This window comes from Lolium perenne, chromosome 4, assembly GCF_019359855.2.
Source record: "Lolium perenne isolate Kyuss_39 chromosome 4, Kyuss_2.0, whole genome shotgun sequence".
In the NCBI taxonomy this organism is placed as follows: Eukaryota; Viridiplantae; Streptophyta; class Magnoliopsida; order Poales; family Poaceae; genus Lolium; species Lolium perenne.
The window spans coordinates 76,335,995-76,358,734 of NC_067247.2; the positions used below are offsets into that span (position 1 = coordinate 76,335,995).

Consider the following 22,740-nt stretch of genomic DNA (forward strand, 5'->3'; position numbering starts at 1 on the left):
CGGCCTTTTGTTGGCTTGGTATAAATAGTCATATTCTTCCTCCTGTTATCCCCTTCGCTGCGCCGCGCTCATATCCTCTCTCTGTCCAAAAACTTGCCATTGCCACCAAACAAGCTCCCGCGCTCGTCCTCATCCTCAATATCTCCAGCACCAAGGTTGATGCCACCGCGGGCGAGGCTCACAAAGCACACCGCCCCAAAAGCAAGCATGGCGACACAAGATCTGGAGGTTTCCGAGTGGGAGAGATCCAAGATCTCAAACCAAGATGCGAACCTGATGAAGAAGCTTGGCTTGATGAAGGAGGGAGTGCTGGTCTTCCCCAGTGAAGAAAGCTTCCTGACGCCCCCCATCCAACATCGGGTAACCTTCGTTGACCACCTTATCCGCGGTCTCTCCGCTCCTATCCATGAATTCCTTCGTGGATTGCTCTTTGTGTATGGGCTGCAGCTTCACCAGCTCACTCCCAATTTTATCCTCCATATTTCTATTTTCATCACGCTCTGCGAGTGCTTTCTCGGGACCCAACCAAATTGGGCCCTGTGGAAACGCATTTTCTGCATTCGCCGCAACAGCTCCTACAACATCGCCTACAATATAGGTGGTGTTGTTATCTGCGTTCATCCTGACGTTGATTATTTCGACGTTAAATTCTCCGACTCCGTCCAAGGGTGGCGCAGGAGATGGCTATGCGTCCGCGAGGAATGCTCTAACTCGCAAGAATACAACACCGCACCCTTTGATGGTAGCGCAAAAATTCTTCGGCACCGATCCTGGGATGCAGAAGCCACCGAAGAAGAAAAAACGGCGATAGATGCGCTGATGAAGCGCATCCATGAGCTGCAGAATACCAGAGGCAAAGAATTGTCGGGTATTGAGATTACTGCGCATTTCCTTAGGATTAGGGTGCAGCCTCTACAATCTCGCAAAAACCCTCTATGGATGTATGCTGGCGAGAAAGACGTCGACTGCATATCCAAAGATCTCTCTGTGAAGGATTTGGAAAAGCTTGTCCGTCGTGTTTCGTCGCTAAGCAAGAAAGATTCAGTTCCATCTTCTTGCCGAGTAGAGCCTTACACCAGCGCCAATCCCCTTCCCAAGGTAAATGATTTGGCCTCTCGCGATTATGATTTTTTCGACTGCCATCTTGCACAAATTGTCTTCCGAGTTTTTATTGTTTCGACTACTATCTTGATAAACTTTCTGTTGGTGATTTTCTTTTTTAGAAACATCAAGTTTCATCTTCCCTGCCTCCCCTTCCTGAAGGTGGGGAGGTCGACGAACGTACCGTCGTTAATGACGATACGCAGGGTACTTCTCGTCCTGAGAGTGAACTCGTAGGATCTCACAAATCCACGACTTCCTCTGAAAGAGAAACTGAATCGGAGGCTTCCGGGTCAGTGCCTTCTCTCCCTTTCACTGCTTCCCCCAGAAACAAGAAGAAAAGGGGTGATGTCGAAGACTCCGGCACCTCCAAACTCGGCAGATCACCTGCCGAGGAAACCACTCCTGAGGAGGAGACCTTCAATCCTGACGAGGATGCCCTCGTTAGCTCGTAAGCTACCCTACCTTCTTTTTATTTTTGCATATTGCTTGTGCATTTTCTCATACTATCTTTTGTGGACAGTGGTGAGGAAGAAGAAGAAACCGCTGCTGATGTGACGGCTCCCACGAGCACGTCATGAACTTTGGTTCTTTCGGAAACTCCCCGCGCAGCGGAGGAAACCTCGCCTCCTCCACAAGATCTAGAAATGCCGACTCCTGTCGCCAGCCCCTGAGACCCCTCGCCGAAGAGAGCAAGGGTTGAACTTGGCAAAGAGCAGGGCCTCCTAGCCGGGAGCTCGACGACTCCTTCTTTGGATGACGTAAGTACCCTTGCAACTATTTTGTCTTTTGTCGAGTTTTTTCTCCTCTTAACCTTTCTTGCAAATTTATTTTGGTTAGCCTCTGATGAAGGAATTCATCCGGCTTGGTACTCAATTCATTGGTTACCGCGACACTGTTGATAGTTTGAAAGGTATATTTGTCTTTAGACTCTCCTTTTTTTATCGAGTAGACTATATTGCTATCTTTATCTTGACCCTTGTTGTGTTTCCTTCTGCTAGAGGCTCTCTCCAAATCTAACAAGTGTGCCGATGACATTGCCTTCAAACTTGAGCAAAGTGAAAAGGCTCGGGAGAAGGCCAAACACAATGCTGCCTCTGTCGGAGATCTTCGGAAAAGACTCCACCAGGCTGAAACTGCCTTGAGCGAGAACATAACTCAACAAAATGCTCGTGAAGAAGATGTCATTGGCCGCCTGGAGTCGCAGAATCGGCACTTTGTCAGTAAGTTCACAAATCCCTTTGCTCGAGTCCCTGATGTCTACGGGTGCTTCTATTCTTGTAGACAGTGTTGGGCCTCCAAGAGCAGAGGTTTGTAGAACAGCAGCAAGTTTCCCTTAAGTGGATCACCCAAGGTTTATCGAACTCAGGGAGGAAGAGGTCAAAGATATCCCTCTCAAGCAACCCTGCAATCACGATACAAGAAGTCTCTTGTGTCCCCAACACACCAAATACACTTGTCAGATGTATAGGTGCACTAGTTCGGCGAAGAGATAGTGAAATACAAGTAATATGGATGTATATGAGTGGTAATAGCAATCTGAATAAAATATGGCAGCGAGTAAACATGCAACAAAACAGTAAACAAACGGAGATTCGATGCTTGGAAGCAAGGCCCAGGGATCCTGCTTTCACTAGTGGACACTCTCAACAATGATCACATAATAGGACTACTCTACACCCTCTTGTTGGATGATGAACACCACTAATTGTGTAGGATTACACGAACCCTCAATGCCGGAGTTAACAAGCTCCACAATATTCAATGTTCATATTTAAATAACCTTAGAGTGCAAGATAGATCAACACAATTACACCGAGAACTAACATAGCATGCACACTGTCACCATCACACTATGAAGGAGGCATAGATCACATCAATACTATCATAGCAATAGTTAACTTCATAATCTACAAGAGATTACAATCATAACCTACGCCAAGTACTACACGATGCATACACTGTCACCATTACACCGTGCAGGAGGAATATAGTACTTTAATAACATCACTAGAATAGCACATAGATGATATTCAACTAGATCACATAAAGAGAGAGATGAACCACATAGCTACAGCGGAGCCCTCAGCCCCGGGGGTGAATTACTCCCTCCTCATCATGGAGACAGCGATGGCGGTGAAGATGGCGGTGGAGACGGCGGTGGAGATGACTCCGGGGGCAATTCCCCGTCCCGGCGGCGTGCCGGAACAGAGATTTCTGTCCCCCGAATTGGAGTTTCGCGATGGCGGCGGCTCTGGATGGTTTTCTCTGATTTCGTCGAACGCGCTCGAGGATTTAGGTCAGGGACGACTAAATAGGCGAAGAGGCGGAGTCGGAGGGGCCACAGGGGGCCCACACACTAGGGGGGCGCCCCCCCTTGGCCGCGCCGCCCTGTGGGGTGGGGCCCCCCTGGCATGCAGCGACCCAGGAAAAACCCTAACATGAGATTTTATTCGTTGCTTGTTTTTCGCATCGTTTTGGCGTCATCATGCATGCATCATATCATCTACATGTTGTTGTCAAACTAAAATTATTTGAATAAACTTATTTTTTTCTCTTTCTCATATGGTTTTATAAAACCTCCTCTCCTTTTTCTTATTTGGAAATAAAACTAAAACCAAAATATTTTCAGAATTATATGAAAACTTGTTTGAATAAAAATATAGTTTTAAGAAATGTTTGTAAACCCCTCCATCTCCTATCTAAAAGTTTCCAGTGAGACAGATAAGAATAAGAAGAAGAAATGAAGCGAAGAGAAGAAGTCAGCAGGCTAATCTGGCCAATCGTGGCATGTTCTTTCTTTAAGCCCAATTGCACCTCGTTGCATGCATGCAGGGTGCAGCCCACCTCCTTTGTTCTCTCTCCATCGAACCAGCAGGCCACCTCCTTTCTTCTTTCCATCGAATCCAGGCCCAAGTACCGATCCATCTACCTAGTGTTGCTTTCTTCTTCGTACGGCCGAAGATCGGGAGCTCCACGTCGCCTCTGAGCGTGATGGGACGGCATTGGCGGCGTTGGGGGTATGCACCTGTATTCAGGTGAATACCAAAGAATCTGAGCAAAATAAAATTTTATACATCTATCCATATGGCAGCCTACTAGCCCATGCGGCCAACCCGCACACGATCGGCTCACACGAACTCAGGTCGCCCCACGCACGCACACACGGCAGCAGGCGGGCGGTAGCGCGGCAGGCCCAGGCGAGTAGCGGCACGGCGATCGGCAGGAAGCGGCGGAGCACCGGCCAGCGGAGCATGCTGCAGGCGCCGCTGACGTTAACTGCCAGGACGCCACTCCCCACGTAATCTTCAGTCTTCACCTCTTATTCCCCTGATTCCCTCCCTATCGCATCAGTCTGGTTGATTAGTACTTAGCAACCATATTAGTTGTTTTGGAGAGTAGTAGACTAGCACTAGAAGTAGCATATATAATTTCTTAGATGCAGCTTATAATTTATTAATATTCCTAAATTTCTTCCTTATTTCCTCGTGTAAATCCTGGAGCCGCCACTGTGGGACGGACGAGCTGTCTCGGTTCCCTCCTATAAAACCAACCTCGGCTCTACCCTGCAACCCTAGCGTCCCTCCTTCCTTTTCCCCTAGCGCCGCCACTCCTCTTTTCCTTCTTTCTCCGCACCCGCTCGTTCCCCCGCAAGCAGGCAGCTTGCTGCTCCCACGCGCCTCCGCCCTCGTCGCCCCGCACACGCGATCAAGCAGCGCCGCGCCGAGCTCATCCCGGCCTCCTCTGTCCCGGCGCTCGACCACGCCTCAAGCCCGCTCCGTGACCATCAGCTTCGTCCGCGCCATCAAGAACACCAGTCGTGTTTCGTCGCCCATCTCCGGCTATTTCGGCGCCCAGCTGCATGTCCCCGTGGCCGCGGGCGTCCACCTCCAACGTGTGCTGCGCGCGGGACTCCAACCCGGCCAGACCGTGCTCAGCCCCATGTCCATCTCCGCTTCCAAGCGCTGCCCCGACGTGTCCCTCCGAACTCCATCTTCCTTCGCTCATACAAGGCCTGCACCGCGCGTCCGCGACGCCTCCATGTCCGCCGGCGGGCGGCGCCACCTCCTGTACACGAGCGCAGCACCGCATGTCTTCTCCGTCCGCCTCCGGTGGCAGCACCTGTTCTCGTCAACGTCCATCAGGTCGAGGCGCGACCTGCTGCTACTTCAAGTTGCCGCGCGCCCGTTTCCAGTAAAGATCCTTTGATCAGCTAGACTGGTTCGTTTCTTGTACTGCCTGTGTGTGATCCTGTGTTCAATCTCCAAGCCATGCAAAGCCACCCTTTTTACTTATTTAGTCCTTTGCTGCCTCCGCCAGTGACCTCCGGTGACACATCTACAGCAGATCCTAGACAGTGCATGGTCAGCAGCACCCACTCCCGCGTGTCGGCCACTGCATCTTGGTGAGAACAGTCCCCGTTCGTCTCCTGTTTTATAAATCTAAATGACATAAATAATATATCTATTTTATTGTGTACAATCTAAATATGCCATCCATGTTTGCTGTTGCCTCATGCATCATATAATTTCGTGATAGTTTGCATCATCACCTAATAGATAACATATGGAATATGTGGGATATTATATATGTGTTGTCCCAGTTCCATTTAACTTTGATGTAGCTCACCCCTGCCATGTTTGCTACACTAATCCACCCTTAAGTTTGTCGGTAGAAAATGCAACTCCAACCTAATTTGTGTATCCGGGGTTCCGACTCCCATTAAATTGGATAAGTGCATCGCATCATATCTGCCATGTCATGCATGCATATCATTTTGATCATGCCGGTTCTTCTTCCGTAGTTATAAGCTTTGCATCCGATGTTTGTTGTAGCATTTGCTTCTTCCCGAATAGGATCGCGAAGTGGTGTTGTGAGATACGATAAGTTCTTCGGATGTCCCTCGGCAAGCTTTAACAGGCAAGCATTTTCCCCTATACTTCTGCCCCTGCAGAAGTCACTCACCTATTTTATTTTGCCTTCTCCCTCATGCTATCCTTGAGTCGCGTTCTTGTCACGTGTCCCTTCCACTTGTTACCTCAAGCAGCTAATATTGCCACCATCACCTCCTACAGCTATTGTTTGGTTATCGGGTCTGCCTTGCGAGTCGTAGTGCATGCTAGTGCTTTTATATCTCGTTACCATTATTGCTATCTTATCGGGATATCTGTTGGGGATCATGACACATGCTACATGGTTATATCTGTTGAGGGTATCATGGTTACTTGTTAATAATTGTTAAGCGGAGGCATCGGTGGGTCAGCTGATCGTTTTGTGATGGCTCACTTGTGTTTCTTTAAAGCTTAGGACCCGAGTTCCTGTTATCTGTTCCGAGACTGAGCGCTCTAACCACACGTGGGTATGCCTATGGGTCTCCCCTCGACCACTGCCGGAATCTACAGCTTTGTCCAGTGGCCACAACTAGTTCGTAATGTTATACCATTTGTTATTGCGTGCATGCCAGCTTGTTACTTATTTACTTTGGGAAGCCCCTGGGTGCCTTGTATCCCTTGTTTCTGGTATGCACGTATAGGATGCGGTACGTTCGTTCATCGATGCTGAAGCGGGTCATTCGCCCCAGTGTGTGTTTTGACCATGGTTTTAAATAGCCGGCTATAGCCTGGCTATAGCCCGGCTATAGCCTTTCAGGAGACCTGCCGCTGCGGCTATGCTCTTTGTAGGCTAAATGAGAAAAAACCCCTAATAGGCTGCTATAGCTTAATTTAGCCCTGGTTTAGCCTCTAATTTAGCCGCTAAACCTCCTGTATTTTGAATTTATCTTCTCTTTTATTTTTTATTTCTTGTTTTCCGAATTTGCGTTCAGTATAATTAGATAGAACTTGTGAGTTGAATATCTGAATACTTGTTTACCTTCAATAGTTAAATGAGTTGTATCACAAATCGTATTTGAGTCATAGTTTTTCTCTTCTTTTGGTAAGATATGATAAAAATATTTCAAAATTTTGAAAAAAGGCTAAATGGAATAGCCCGCTATAACCCGGCTATAGCCTTTTATAGCCTCTAAAAATATTGCGGCTAAATGAGATAGCCCGCTATTTTAAACTATGGTTTTGACCCTCGGAAGCCGTAGGCGCAAACAACTAGGTCTGTCTCGGAGATTCGGCCGGACTTCGATTCGGGTTCAACTTAGTTAGGTGGCTTCCTGGACATTGTTGTAGTGAAGGAGAGTGAGAGTCGTGATATCTTTCCCTCGCCAGGTTGGGTTGATCGTGCGTGTGGGCATATTTGGGCACCCCTGCATGGTTACATCTTATCGATAAGCCGCGTCCGCGGTTATGGACGACTTGGAGCTGTATGACTCGACCATAGACAACTTACACATGTTGTTTCATTACTAATAACTTGTGTAGTAAGATAGAACAATTTAAATAATAACTGGTTAAAACTTGTCAACCGTGTGAGTGCCCTTGTAAGTACTTCCTTGCGAGGGGGGAACGCATCGGCTGTGTTATGTTTGCAGAGTATAGAACTGTTAGTTTATGCGCTCTCTCACCTTCTTTGATTAGACGAATGTAGTAGAGTGTCTCTATAGGTTTTTAGTGCATGCGCGCTGCCGCTTAACCCCACCATATTGCCTATGATGTTCCTCTTGCGTCCTCTAAGTCCCCTGTGTGCCTCAAGTACAAAGGACGACTGGTTGACGAATGCTTATACGTCTTGAAGTCTTGTTAAGTACGAACCCGTACTTATTGCTGCTTCTACGGGATATAAACGGGCAGGTATGAAGATATGTTCGATGAAGACGACGCTAGCAAGGTTACCCTTCCGGCTTGGCCTGGGCAGGGTTATGGACGCCACTGGTTATCTTCAGGACTCTTAGTCCAAATTTGTATCTTGTCCGTACTCGGACGTATTTGATCTTCTGTATGATTTGGATCTTTGTATTGTATATTTGTATCTTGACTCGTTGGAGTCGTTGTTGTAATATATATATGTATCTTGTGGGCTCTATTGTAAACCTGTTGTAATGTAACCGCTCGTGATTGATTCCACCCGCATCGCGTGCATGCTTCGGCGTGTACGAGGCGCTTGGTGGTGCGTCTCCTAGAATCGATATCGTGCGGATTTCGGCGGGTTCGCTGGAATCCTCATGGTACCGGTTTTGGGGCGTCACATGGCACCCCTCTGGCCCTTCTTCGGTGCTCTGGAAGCTTCCGGGAATTTTAAGATCTTCGGTGTTGATTTCGTCCGATTCCGAGAATATTTCCTTACTAGGATTTCTGAAACCAAAAACAGCAGAAAACAACAACTGGCCCTTCGGCATCTCGTCAATAGGTTAGTTCCGGAAAACGCATAAATATGACTTAAAGTATGCATAAAACATGTAGATATCATCAATAATGTGGCATGGAACATAAGAAATTATCGATACGTCGGAGACGTATCAGCATCCCCAAGCTTAGTTCCTGCTCGTCCCGAGTAGGTAAACGATAACAAAGATAATTTCTGGAGTGACATGCCATCATAATCTTGATCATACTATTGTAGGCACATGTAATGAATGCAGCGATCCAAGACAATGGTAAATGACATGAGTAAGCAACTGAATCATAAAGCAAAGACTTTTCATGAATAGTACTTTCAAGACAAGCATCAATAAGTCTTGCATAAGAGTTAACTCATAAAGCAATAAATCAAAGTAAAGGTATTGAAGCAACACAAAGGAAGATTAAGTTTCAGCGGTTGCTTTCAACTTGTAACATGTATATCTCATGGATATTGTCAATGTAAAGTAATATAACAAGTGCAATATGCAAGTATGTAGGAATCAATGCATAGTTCACACAAGTGTTTGCTTCTTGAGATGGAGAGAAATAGGTGAACTGACTTAACATAAAAGGTAAAAGAAAGGCCCTTCGCAGAGGGAAGCATCGATTGCTATATTTGTGCTAGAGCTTTGGTTTTGAAAACATAAAGAGAGCATAAAAGTAAAATTTTGAGAGGTGTTTGTTGTTGTCAACGAATGGTAGTGGGCACTCTAACCCCCTTGCCAGACAAACCTTCAAAGAGCGGCTCCCATGAATTATTTTTATTTTTGGGTGGCACTCCTTCCAACCTTTCTTTCACAAACCATGGCTAACCGAATCCTCGGGTGCCTGCCAACAATCTCATACCATGAAGGAGTGTCTTTTTATTTTACTTTTATTATGATGACACTCCTCCCCACCTTTGCTTTCTCAAGCCATGGCTAACCGAATCCTTCGGGTGCCGTCCAACAATCACATACCATGGAGGAGTGTCTATTTTTGTTAATTAATTTGGGACTGGGAATCCCATTGCCAGCTCTTTTTGCAAAATTATTGAATAAGCGGATGAAGCCACTAGTCCATTGGTGAAAGTTGCCCAACAAGATTGAAAGATAAACACCACATACTTCCTCATGAGCTATAAAACATTGACACAAATCAGAGGTGATAAATTTTGAATTGTTTAAAGGTAGCACTCAAGCAATTTACTTTGGAATGGCGGAGAAATACCATGTAGTAGGTAGGTATGGTGGACACAAATGGCATAGTGGTTGGCTCAAGGATTTGGATGCATGAGAAGTATTCCCTCTCGATACAAGGTTTAGGCTAGCAAGGTTATTTGAAACAAACACAAGTATGAAGCGGTACAGCAAAACTTACATAAAAGACATATTGTAAACATTATAAGACTCTACACCGTCTTCCTTGTTGTTCAAACTCTTACTAGAAATTATCTAGACCTTAGAGAGACCAATTATGCAAACCAAATTTTAGCAAGCTCTATGTATTTCTTCATTAATAGGTGCAAAGTATATGATGCAAGAGCTTAAACATGAGCACAACAATTGCCAAGTATCAATTTATTCAAGACATCATACCAATTACCACATGTAGCATTTTCTGTTTCCAACCATATAACAATTAACGAAGCAGTTTCAACCTTCGCCATGAAAATTAAAAGCTAAGAACACATGTGTTCATACGAACTAGCGGAGCGTGTCTCTCTCCCACACAAGCATTTATTCAAACAAAAACAAAAACAAAAACAAACAGACGCTCCAAGTAAAGTACATATGATGTGACCGAATAAAAATATAGTTTCAAGAGAAGGAACCTGATAATTTGTCGATGAAGAAGGGGATGCCTTGGGCATCCCCAAGCTTAGACGCTTGAGTCTTCTTGGAATATGCAGGGATGAACCACCGGGGCATCCCCAAGCTTAGATCTTTCACTCTTCTTGATCATATTGCATCATCCTCCTCTCTTGACCCTTGAAAACATCCTCCACACCAAACTCGAAACAAACTCATTAGAGGGTTAGTGCATAATCAAAAACTCACATGTTCAGAGGTGACACAATCACTCTTAACACTTCTGGACATTACTCAAAGCTACTGGAAGTTAATGGAACAAAGAAATCCATCCCACATAGCAAAAGAAGCAATGCGAAATAAAAGGCAGAATCTGTCAAAACAGAACAGTCCGTAAAGACGAATTTTAAAGAGGCACCAGACTTGCTCAAATGAAAATTCTCAAATTGAATGAAAGTTGCGTACATATCTGAGGATCACTCACGTAAATTGGCATAATTTTCTGAGTTACCTACAGAGAATTAGGCCCAGATTCGTGACAGCAAGAAATCTGTTTCTGCGCAGTAATCCAAATCTAGTATGAACCTTACTATCAAAGACTTTACTTGGCACAACAATGCAACAAAACTAAGATAAGGAGAGGTTGCTACAGTAGTAACAACTTCCAAGACTCAAATATAAAACAAAATACTGTAGTAAAATAAACACATGGGTTATCTCCCAAGAAGTTCTTTCTTTATAGCCATTAAGATGGGCTCAGCAGTTTTAATGATGCACTCGCAAGAAATAGTATTTGAAGCAAAAAGAGAGCATCAAGAGGCAAATTCAAAACACATTTAAGTCTAACCCACTTCCTATGCAAAGGAATCTTGTACACAAATGAATTCATGAAGAACAAAGTGACAAGCATAAGAGGATAAGACACGAGTAACTTCAAGATTCTCAACATAAAGAGGGGAAACTTAATATTATTAAGATGCATATAACCATGTTTCCCTCTCTCATAATAACTTTCAGTAGCATCATTGATGAAATCCACAATATACCCATCACTTAAAACATTCTTATCATGGTTCATATGCATAGAAGTATCATTAATTTTGGCATAAGAAGAGTTCTTCTCATTAATAGTAATTGGAGCAAGATTATTATCAAGAATTTGAACATGGTAAACAAGTTACATATTAAGGGAATTGTTTTTGGTAATCCAATCATGACTATGACAAGTTTCATAAGGATAGTTATAACCTATATCATAGCATTCTTTATAATAATCATCAAAGGTCGGAGGCACACTGTCATCATAAGAAATAGAATAGTTATCTTTCACAGTCGGTTTATCTGTGACCATACCATCATTGTTATTAGACTGAGATGTATCAAACACATAATGATCAGTAAGAAAAGGATTTTCAAACACCTCTTCCCCAAGCTTAGAGCTTTCTATATCATTATGGGAGGAAGCATGGATAGCACTGATACTATGGCAATTATTATCATCATCATTTTCAGAATTAGTTTCCCAGAGATTTGCAATATCAAAAGTAGTGTGCTCATTCAAATAATGATCACTAATGTATGTAAAGGGCATAGGAAGATCATTGTATTCAGATTCATTATCATAATAATTATTAGGAGCAACATACTTACGGTTACCTAGCGTTATCTCATTCACGCGGGGATATGCCGTTACCTCTTTCTCTTTATTCTCCTTCTTCTTCTTCTTCTTCGTTCCCTTCTTCTTCTTCTTCTTCTTCTTCTTCTTCTCTTCCTTCTCTTCGTTCCCTTCTTTAGGAGGAAGAGGCTTGAAGGGTGGCTTGTCCGCATAACCTGATTTACTTTCAGAAACAATAGAAGAAACTTGGGAGGATTCCTCCTTTTCGTTAATTAGTTCAAAACACACAACGGTCCTATCATATTTTGGCAAGGTGTCATCTTCTAAAATATTTTGTATGTAAGTATTTGTATGGCTATTATCAATGCAATAAGAAAAACACCCATGCGGGACGTCATCAATATCAAGATCACTCATATGTAACAAAGAGATTTTTCTTGAGAGCTCTTCACACCACAAAAATAAAGTAAGTTCATCATGCTGATTAGGAGTAATTTCATCATCACAATACCAATTTGTAGCACTCATGGGTTTCAAATTATCATTGGAGGAGCATTGAAAATTAAAATGACCCACTCCATGGCAAAGTTCACAAATAAAAGGATAGAGGGCACACACTTTTTTACCAAGATCATCTAGAGCCCTAAACCACTTTCTAGTTTTTTCATTAATATGATGGATACAATATTCATCTTTGATTTGATTAATTCCACAAGGTCTATGCATTCCACAAAAATTAACATGCTTATAGGAAATAGCATTCTTAGGAGTTTGAGCATGCTTATTGCAATCATTAACAACAATTTCATTCTTCATGCAAGCCTCTTTAAAAGGTTCATGATACTTATCAAAATTCTTCTTAGGCAATTCAAAATGAGAAGCAAAGGCTTTATAAAGATTTGCAGCAACTTGAGAGTCAAGACCATAAGTAGCACTCATATCTCGAAATTTATCAGTATCCATAAAAGCTTCAATGCATTCATAATCATAATTTATACCTGACTCTTCACCTTTGTTATTCTCCCATCCTTCAGCGTTCTCCTCAATCCGATCAAGAAGATCCCACCTAGCTTCAACCTCCTTGCTTGTGAAAGATCCCTCCGAACAGGCATCCAGATAGTCCTTGTGTTGTCCTGAAAGCCTCGCATAAAAATTGTTAACAATAACATTACGGGGGAGCTCATGAATGGGACATTTGAGCATTAGTGACTTCAATCTGCCCCACGCTTGAGAAATACTCTCTCCATCACGAGGATAAAAGTTATAAATATAATTCCTATCAATATGCACTTCATAAGGAGGATAAAATTTAGAATAAAAGAGTGATACAATTTCCTCCCAACCAAGAGAATGACTATTCTTCAACAATTTATACCAATGCGCCGCTTTACCAGACAGCGAAACAGAGAATAGCTTCTTCCTTACATCATCCATAGAGATACCTGCACACTTGAATAACCCGCATAATTCATGCAAAAACAGTAAATGATCTCCAGGATGGACAGTTCCATCCCCTTCATAGCGGTTATCTATAACACGTTCAATAATTTTCATGGGTATCTTGAAAGCAGTACTTGCAGTAGGTGGATTTAAAATATCACAAGCATTATTAGAATTATCGCATATGGGAGATAAAGCATTATCAGAACAAATTTCTCCCCTAAAGATGGGAAGCTAAAAAGATCACAGAAACTAGCTTCCCCAAGCTTAGACTTATCCATAGCATTAGCAGTGATTGCGTTCATACCAATAACATTGCTACTAGCATGCAAATGAGGTTCCATAGGTTCTTTAATTTTCGCATCACACAATTCATGTCTTAACTTAGGAAATAAATTAAAAAGCTCATAGTTGTTTTCCATTATGCCTTACTAGTGTAAAACAAGAAACAAAAAGATGCAATTGCAGGATCTAAAGGAAATAGCTTCGAGTACTTACAATGGCGCCGGAAAATAGCTTAGTAGCCGAGATCCGGAGTGTGAGTACCTTTTACCTTTCCTCCCCGGCAACGGCGCCAGAAAAGTGCTTGATGTCTACGGGTGCTTCTATTCTTGTAGACAGTGTTGGGCCTCCAAGAGCAGAGGTTTGTAGAACAGCAACAAGTTTCCCTTAAGTGGATCACCCAAGGTTTATCGAACTCAGGGAGGAAGAGGTCAAAGATATCCCTCTCAAGCAACCCTACAATCACGATACAAGAAGTCTCTTGTGTCCCCAACACACCAAATACACTTGTCAGATGTATAGGTGCACTAGTTCGGCGAAGAGATAGTGAAATACAAGTAATATGGATGTATATGAGTGGTAATAGCAATCTGAATAAAATATGGCAGCGAGTAAACATGCAACAAAACAGTAAACAAACGGAGATTCGATGCTTGGAAGCAAGGCCCAGGGATCCTGCTTTCACTAGTGGACACTCTCAACAATGATCACATAATAGGACTACTCTACACCCTCTTGTTGGATGATGAACACCACTAATTGTGTAGGATTACACGAACCCTCAATGTCGGAGTTAACAAGCTCCACAATATTCAATGTTCATATTTAAATAACCTTAGAGTGCAAGATAGATCAACACAATTACACCGAGAACTAACATAGCATGCACACTATCACCATCACACTATGAAGGAGGCATAGATCACATCAATACTATCATAGCAATAGTTAACTTCATAATCTACAAGAGATTACAATCATAACCTACGCCAAGTACTACACGATGCACACACTGTCACCATTACACCGTGCAGGAGGAATAGAGTACTTTAATAACATCACTAGAGTAGCACATAGATGATATTCAACTAGATCACATAAAGAGAGAGATGAACCACATAGCTACAGCGGAGCCCTCAGCCCCGGGGGTGAATTACTCCCTCCTCATCATGGAGACAGCGATGGCGGTGAAGATGGCGGTGGAGACGGCGGTGGAGATGACTCCGGGGGCAATTCCCCATCCCGGCGGCGTGCCGGAACAGAGACTTCTGTCCCCCGAATTGGAGTTTCGCGATGGCGGCGGCTCTGGATGGTTTTCTCTGGTTTCGTCGAACGCGCTCGAGGATTTAGGTCAGGGACGACTAAATAGGCGAAGAGGCGGAGTCGGAGGGGCCACAGGGGGCCCACACACTAGGGGGGCGCCCCCCTTGGCCACGCCGCCCTGTGGGGTGGGGCCCCCCTGGCACCCCTCTGGCCCTTCTTCGGTGCTCTGGAAGCTTCCGGGAATTTTAAGATCTTCGGTGTTGATTTCGTCCGATTCCGAGAATATTTCCTTAATAGGATTTCTGAAACCAAAAACAGCAGAAAACAGCAACTGGCCCTTCGGCATCTCGTCAATAGGTTAGTTCCGGAAAACGCATAAATATGACTTAAAGTATGCATAAAACATGTAGATATCATCAATAATGTGGCATGGAACATAAGAAATTATCGATACGTCGGAGACGTATCAGTCCCTTCCAAGATTAGCTCTCCTTATACTTGTTGATAACCCAAAATTTGTTTCAGCAGGAAAAATGGTCCAAGATTTTGAACTTGAAAGGCCTGAAGGGGATCGTCTTCTCGACACCCTTTCTCTCCTTGAAACTGATGGTGATCTGGCGCGTCACAGTATTGCTGACGCGCGGACCGCATTTACGCGCCTGTTCCCCTACTTCTTCCCGAAGAAAAGCGCGTCAGACACCTTTTCCGAGCTTGCTAAGTGCTTTGTTCCTGAAGAAGATCTTGGGTTGGCTTTCCGACAGGAAAACCTGAAGATTGGCATTGAAGGCACCATAGCTTTGGTTGCCAAGAGCCAGCAAGGCGTCGACTGGGCGAGAGCTGGTGACACGAAGAAGATCAACAAGGAGAGGTGGCAATCTTTGATCAAGGCTGCCTAGCCACACTCGAAGAAGATCCTCTCCTTCCTCGGATACAAGCCAGCTACTCCCTCCAGTTCTGTCAAGCCGGAGGTCAAGTAGACCAACTTACACCTTCGTTTGCTATTTTTCTTTTGGTAGATGTCGATATCTCTATGATATATGACTATTTTCATCGACTCATTAGGAGTTGACCTTTTGTAATGGGGCATCACTTTTGTAAATATCCCAACTTATCAATGAGAAGGAATGATCCAATGCTTACTTATTGATGTCGACCTTTTCTTTCTTCCAGTTGATATTTGACAACTACTCTAAGACTGCTGGAAATCCGCCTGCTTCAGCTGCTACCTCTTACTCGAACCGGATTCCTGCCGACGTTTCCCTTGACTACTCTTCATATGCCAATTTGGACCAATCCAAAATTGAATGAACTTCGGCAACAGCTCCAAACTTTGAAAAAACAATCCCTTATTGTTATGGAACAATCCCGCAAATCGTCAGAACGAGAAAAATAGCTCTCCAACAAGCCCAGGAAGCTTTTACATTGAAAGAAACTGCAACTTCCGAAGCTACGCAAGTTGTATCTCGAGAAAATTATATGCTTGAATTGATGGCTGCCGCGAGTTTGGAAATGGCAGGTATGTTTTGCAATTCTTGCTCTCCTCTTGCTCATCGTTATCTTTTCATCTTATTGTGCCCTGTCCTCCGAACAGGCTCTTTCTTGGACACCGCTGCCGAAGATCAACGAGTTGAAGCCAGATCCACTGTCCTTGTTAATCTTGCCTTGGATAATAACTCCAGTTTTTGGTATTCTCCGGATCGGACCCGAAAAATTGTCAGATTTCAAGATCACGCGGGTCAAGTTCGAGAATATCTCGCGTTTTGTACCAAGGCTCTAGCCAGAGTTTACAATGCCATGTTTCCTCGGAACCCTCAACCAAAAACTCTTCCAGAATTAATGACTAAGTTCAAGGATACGAATCAGATCCATGGTTTTGTTAAACAACAGTTGCTTGCTGGTGCCCGGTTTGCCATGATTATGTTGCCAATATGCCATCCGAAGTTTGACATATCCAATACTGTCGAACGTTGTCATGCCAAATTGAAGAAGCGGAGGAGAAACATCGACAAGATCAACGATGAGGTGACACCTATAGCCGAGGAAATGATCACAGATCTTCTCCGTATGGATACTGAGTTTTTCTCTTATGGTCATTATGCCGATGCTCCTGAAGGCAAATGGGTACAAATAGATGATCTTGTATGAGGAGAATATCTCCTGCCCATAAAAACTTACTTGTATATTGCGAGAAGTATGTATATTGCGAAGACTGTTTGTTTTTCCTCTTGCTCTAGCCCCCGAGTATTTGGATAGGCATATGTACACTTATTACTCGCGAGGTGTTGTAACCAAGGCAAATAATTTGTGTTTAATATATTGTATAACTCAAGTTTATTGAGTGATACCGGCGTATCCCTCCATGAAAGCAGCAAAATAAGAAAGGTAGAAGATGGAGTTGCCCGGAAGATGATGGGGCTGGAGTTCAAAAAAGTAGAGAAAGCTCCGGAAGAAGTCCGAAGCCGGAAGGCCTAAACCGCGTTCAAAATGAGCGGTGAAGACAACGTGTTCATCGGGCTCCGGCTCAGGTTGCCGCTCCTTGCCCGGAATACGGCACCAGACCCCTTGTGGTATTCTCCGGGATTGGTAAAGCCAATCGATTTCAGCCTCTGTCACATCGGAGCCCATCCAGGCCCCGCGCGTATAAGATTCGAGATTAGCGGCAGATTGGCCGGCAGCGCTCTGGCTGGAGCTGCCGGTTTCCTTTCCTAGGTTACCGATAGCCTGAGCGGAGCTACCGGTATCTTCTTCAGTCCGGGCAAGGTCCGCCTCGAGCCCATCGAAGGTGTCCTCAGCCGGAGTCCCCTCCCTGGAAGAGGTGGTGGGGGTCTCACTGTGATGACTGCTGGCGGAGGATTCTGTTAGGTACTCTTCGGAAAACATACCGGTCTAAAATTCCAAAATCTACCCACAAACAGATTTCCCTGAATCTAGCCTCTCGCGAAGATCTACGAGTAAGAGAAAAAGCAAAAGAAAAGGAAGGGTAAATACACTACCGGCCCAAGAACAAGGAGGCAAAGGGAAAAGAGTGTAGAGACATCGAGGCTAACCTGGAGCGGCGGAGAACGATGAAGACGACGGCCGCCAGAGTTGGGCGAGCTAGCAGAGGGCGGCGGATGAAGGAGAAGAAGAAGAGAGTGCCGTGGCGGCGCTCTGGGGAGAAGATGCGAGGAGGCAATGAGGAACCTCGGCGGGGCAGGGCCCTGCAGAGCTTCTTGGAGGAGTTCGCCGGAGAGCGGAGTCTTGGCGGCGAACGGCGGCGAAGGGAGCGCAAAGGGCAAGGGCTAAGAAGAGCTCTGGAACTTGGTGAATGCGGGAAGAAGAGGATGTGGAACCGCAACGCCCTTAAATAGAGGAGGAGTTCGTGGGCCAGAAACTGCTGGGCCGCGGCGTTTCGCCTCGTGGGCCGCCATGTGGCGCGGACATACACGCGCGAAAAATAAGATGCCACAGGGAGGCCACATGGATCCGGAACGGCAGCAAGGATCCGGTGTGGCACCATAAATGCTAGCGCAGAAGTAGAAGGGAAGTGACCCCTGACACTGCTGCGTCACAAACAGTGCGCATGTCTCTGACGGGCACTGTTTCCAAGATATTCTTGACTTCGTCGAGGAGAGTTTAATGGCAAAGCTACCGGAAAATATCGGTACGTTGAGGTGGATCCAGCAGAGATGCCGGAAGGTTTTAAACCGGTACGGTGAATAGAGGAACCTAGCATGGTCCGTTGGATAGAATCCGCCGGACTATACCAGCTTCGGGGACTAATGTTGGGGGGATGACCCCCGGTAGGCCAAAGGCATGCCGAACTGGCCTTGTTAAAGCTATCGAGGTACCGTTTTAAAGATTATTCCGGACAATGGAGTTAAGCTTGTGGCCAAGTGAGTCTATGCCGGTATCCCAGGAGGGGTATACCGGAATAAGCTAAGAAGGTACCGGACTACCGGTACAAGCTACACTGTAGCACGTCGGCAAGCTGGTCAAAGATTCTCTCAGAAGCTAGAGGACAAAGATGAGCGAAGCACTTCAGCTTTAATCGAAGCTCTGAGGCCAAAGGCAGAAGATGACGCAAAAGATACCGGGAGAGGTCACCACCTCCTGATTAAAGTCATAACCGGTGTCACCTGGGCCAAAGTGGCTTTGTAAAGTAGTTTGTCTAGTCAAAGATGCCATTAGGGTTTCTTGCTCTGTAAGCCACCCTCTCCCCTATATAAGGAGAGGGGGTACACCCTAACACGGGTACGTGCTATTTGGTATCTGAAAGCCAGTAACCTGATTCGAGCATGGAATAGAGAGATCCAAAGTTGAGTTAGAGCTAGTGTTCTTCTTCTTCAACCTCTGTCCAAGGCCAAGTTCTTCAGGAAACATACCGGTAATCCATCCGAAATTCATCCCGTAGTTACCAAAACCCTCCCCCGAATCCTCTAGCGCATATTCGGCCCCAACTTAAGCCATCCCATGGCATCTGTCTGTTCACCACGACGACAGCGGGCCTGGTGCAGCGGTAGAGCCTCACCGCCTGTGACCGAGAGGTCCTAGGTTCGAGTCACGGTCTCCTCACATTGCACTTCGTGAGGGTAAGGCTTGCCACTAACACCTTCCCCAGACCCCGCACAATGCGGGAGCTCTCAGCACTGGGTACGTCCATTTTATATATTTGCACGATATCGATCTATGTTGCGAAATTCTTAAATAGCATTTGATTAACTAAACTATGTCCAAAACAATACTTATTTTTTGACTGGAGGGAGCAAGATATTATCTTCCTTTTTGCGGGGAAAGTAATTAATATGATAACTGTCATCAAATCTCAAAGTAAAAGTATGGACTCATCCGTATAATGTACCATACCAACGTACATCAATCATGTACCCGCTTAATTCTTGATCCATGGAAGACCAGCAAGTAAGCTCCCTTTGTACACACCGGCGAAGGCATAGCATGGCATCTCAACACTACCTGTACAAATGTTTGTCCTCGGATCGTAGACCCACAGCGAATGTACTCTGTGTGTTCGATCGTAAATCCAGTACTGCGATATCCAGAAGACAATCTTACCATCATCGAGTACCCACAAGGGATAACGTACCGTGACTTGCGTCACACGGACTCCAGCAACTTTGGTATGGGATGGTGACGGTGTGCCGTTTTGACCAGAGAACCTTCTCAGTGTCCGTGAGAAACCACAAATCAATGGAAGCGTTGCTTTTGGTAGGGCGGTAGTCGACTGCAACCAGGCAGTCACTCAGCTCAACCAAGGTGACGGTCCTTTGGATTGACAGTGGGAGGTAAAGAAGACCCGGCCGCCATTTCTCCATGTCGAGGTCGTGCGGCAATGTGATCGAAGCGGGAGCCGGTGTAGCCCAGAAAATAGAGGACCCCCTTAACAAGGGCCGTACACCTAGGGAAAGTTGTAAATGATGACGAGGGGCAACCTGTCTTCCTCCACTCGCCGGCGCCGCCAAGGGTGAGGATCATTCAGGAATGCTACGTTGAGCTCAAATGGCAGCAGGCATATTGATTTGGATTTAAATTTTCCGTGAATTCTCATTAGACCGAGGACTTTTGCATTCTGCTTGATGTGGATATAAATAAAAGAAGAATTTTGGATCCATGATGTTTTTATTGTACCACTCTTTGGATGTAATGTTTATGGAACGGTGTTCGACGAGTGTTATGCCAATGACTTACACACCACAACCGCACTTTTACCTATGCCCACAATACAAATATTGACAGCGCCTTCTTACCCTCATTTAGTTGGCATTGTTTTTATGGGTGGAAACGACAATAACAAACACAATGTTCTCAGATCCAAAGATCATCAAGACCAAGCTACGCAACAAGATGTATGTGATGGTTTTTCATGACTAATGATATGCAGGATTCGTTGTAGAGGTTTCAAATGTCTTGATCGATAAAATTACCGGAAGATATTTAAGAAAAAAAATGATAAAACAATGCCATTCCGAGGACTTGAGTATGCCATTACATCTTCAATCTATACCTAATAATAAGAGGGAGGATTGTTTCCGTCGTCCAACACTTTTTTGGACAGGTTTACCCTCCCACCAAAATACATAATACATACAATGCCATGGTACCTCTTCGTTCCTAAGTCACCTAACATAACGGTTGGTTTTTTTCCCTTATGACCCTTCGTCCGTCAAGTCTCTGGGCGTCTCCGCTGAAATAGGAAAAAGTTATGTATTAGGTCCGGTCTCTATACAAACTCTCATATATATGGCGCTATTCATCGATCAAGACGATCAACACGTCTTCGCCGGCGACTCGGTCAACTTTTGCTAGGATATGTGTCGAGGTTCCGATCTGAGAGGATGACTTTTGCAAAAATCTGTGGAGATCCGATCGAGACGACGATCGAATTTTTGTGAGGCTTTCTCGAGGATCAACAAAATACGACTACTGCAGCGATCAACCACAGAGCAACCCTAGCAGCCATAGCGTTGGTGTCGTCGTCTGGATTGGCCAGCTCGTGGGTTCGGGCTGCCGGTGGCCTAGCGGCATGGCCTGGCACAAGGAGGGTCGGTGTTCGCTCCCAGGTCGTACCGGCCCTCACGCCCGCCAAGGCTATCAACGCTCTTGGACTCGCTGCTCCGCTTCGATGACCTCATCCTCACGACACTCGAGTCTGGGAAGGCCGACAGCAGCTTCCTCGCCAAGTCTCGCACTCCGCTGGCCGTCTGCCGCATCAACAAGGACCTGATACGCGGCGTTGTCCTGGCCGCCCTCATGGTGGAGGACGATGAGCACGGCAAGCAGATCGAACGGTACAAACTTGCGGCTCAGTTTGAGACTCTGTGGGGCTGGTTCCCATCCAGGTGTGGCGAAGTTTCCCTCTACATGCTCGCCATCTCAGCTTTTCTTCGGTGATCCTTGGAGCTCAGCACATACCAACCGGCATGGCACAGATCGAGCAATACCAGAAGCTTCACCACAGAGCCATGGCGCCATTACGTGGAACATGCATCTCTACCTTGGAGCTCCAGTGCATGGCACGATTGTGTAACTATTAAAGCTGCTCTATTCCTAAAGCAGATTTGCCCGAGAAAGGGCCAGTCTGAATATTCAGATTTTGGTGTCGGTGAGCTGACATACTCAATGACAATCATGGCAATGGCATCGATATCTTCCCATTGCGGCAGCCCGTCCTTCAACTATGTCGTACCAATTACAACAATGGAGCTTAGCGTGGTGTTGCGGGTAATTATGTACACGAGAATAAGGAGGAATGCTTTGTGTACGGATTAGATCAAATATAAAGGTAATGATAACTAAGTATATTAAAACTAATACTAGCACAAATGAAAACATATTTGGATTGATAATTATTTAATATTATGTACTTTTTATCCACTACTATATGAAGTATTATTAATTGTGTCTGTAGTTGGTTGTGTTATATTGATTTGGTAGCTACAGGAAATTAGAGAAATATAGATCAATGAAGTATATAGTGTGAGAATTAGAGAGTCCATCAGAATGTCATTACAAATCAAAGTGGTAAATTTACATAGAGCTCTCCATGTTAACATATAGACATCTAAATTTGTCGATTTACTTAAATTTGGCTATAAGGAGAGAAACCACACTCATACTATGGTCAACGAGAGAATTTGTTTATATGTTAATCAGAATTTGGCGCAGACACCAAGCAAGCCAAGCTAGCCAAGCCAACCAATACTGCATCGGTGCATGTCCAGATCAACCAGCATGCTTTCTTAGCTAGCTTGGACGTACCTGCAAATTGCTTGATGTCAATTCATGAAGGTTAATTTAATGTTACTAAATGTTAGCCTCGATGGCTTCGAATCCTTCGATGATCTTGCCTTTCCCGACTGCGGTGTCATCAAGTATGATCTCCACCACCGAGATCGACGCTGCCGTAAATACCCGTTATTACTACGAGGCGGAGACCGACAAGGTAGGCCACGACTGAGGTATA

The 22,740-nt window shown here is 45.0% G+C and overlaps 1 long non-coding RNA gene across 1 annotated transcript; it reads left to right on the top strand.

Annotated features, from left to right (window-relative positions):
• Positions 1 to 5,812: 5,812 nt before the first annotated feature.
• LOC139830860 (uncharacterized) lies at positions 5,813 to 8,080 on the top strand. Its single transcript, XR_011744360.1, has 2 exons — positions 5,813 to 6,021; positions 7,842 to 8,080. It is a non-coding gene; the product is annotated as an uncharacterized lncRNA (long non-coding RNA).
• Positions 8,081 to 22,740: the final 14,660 nt, after the last annotated feature.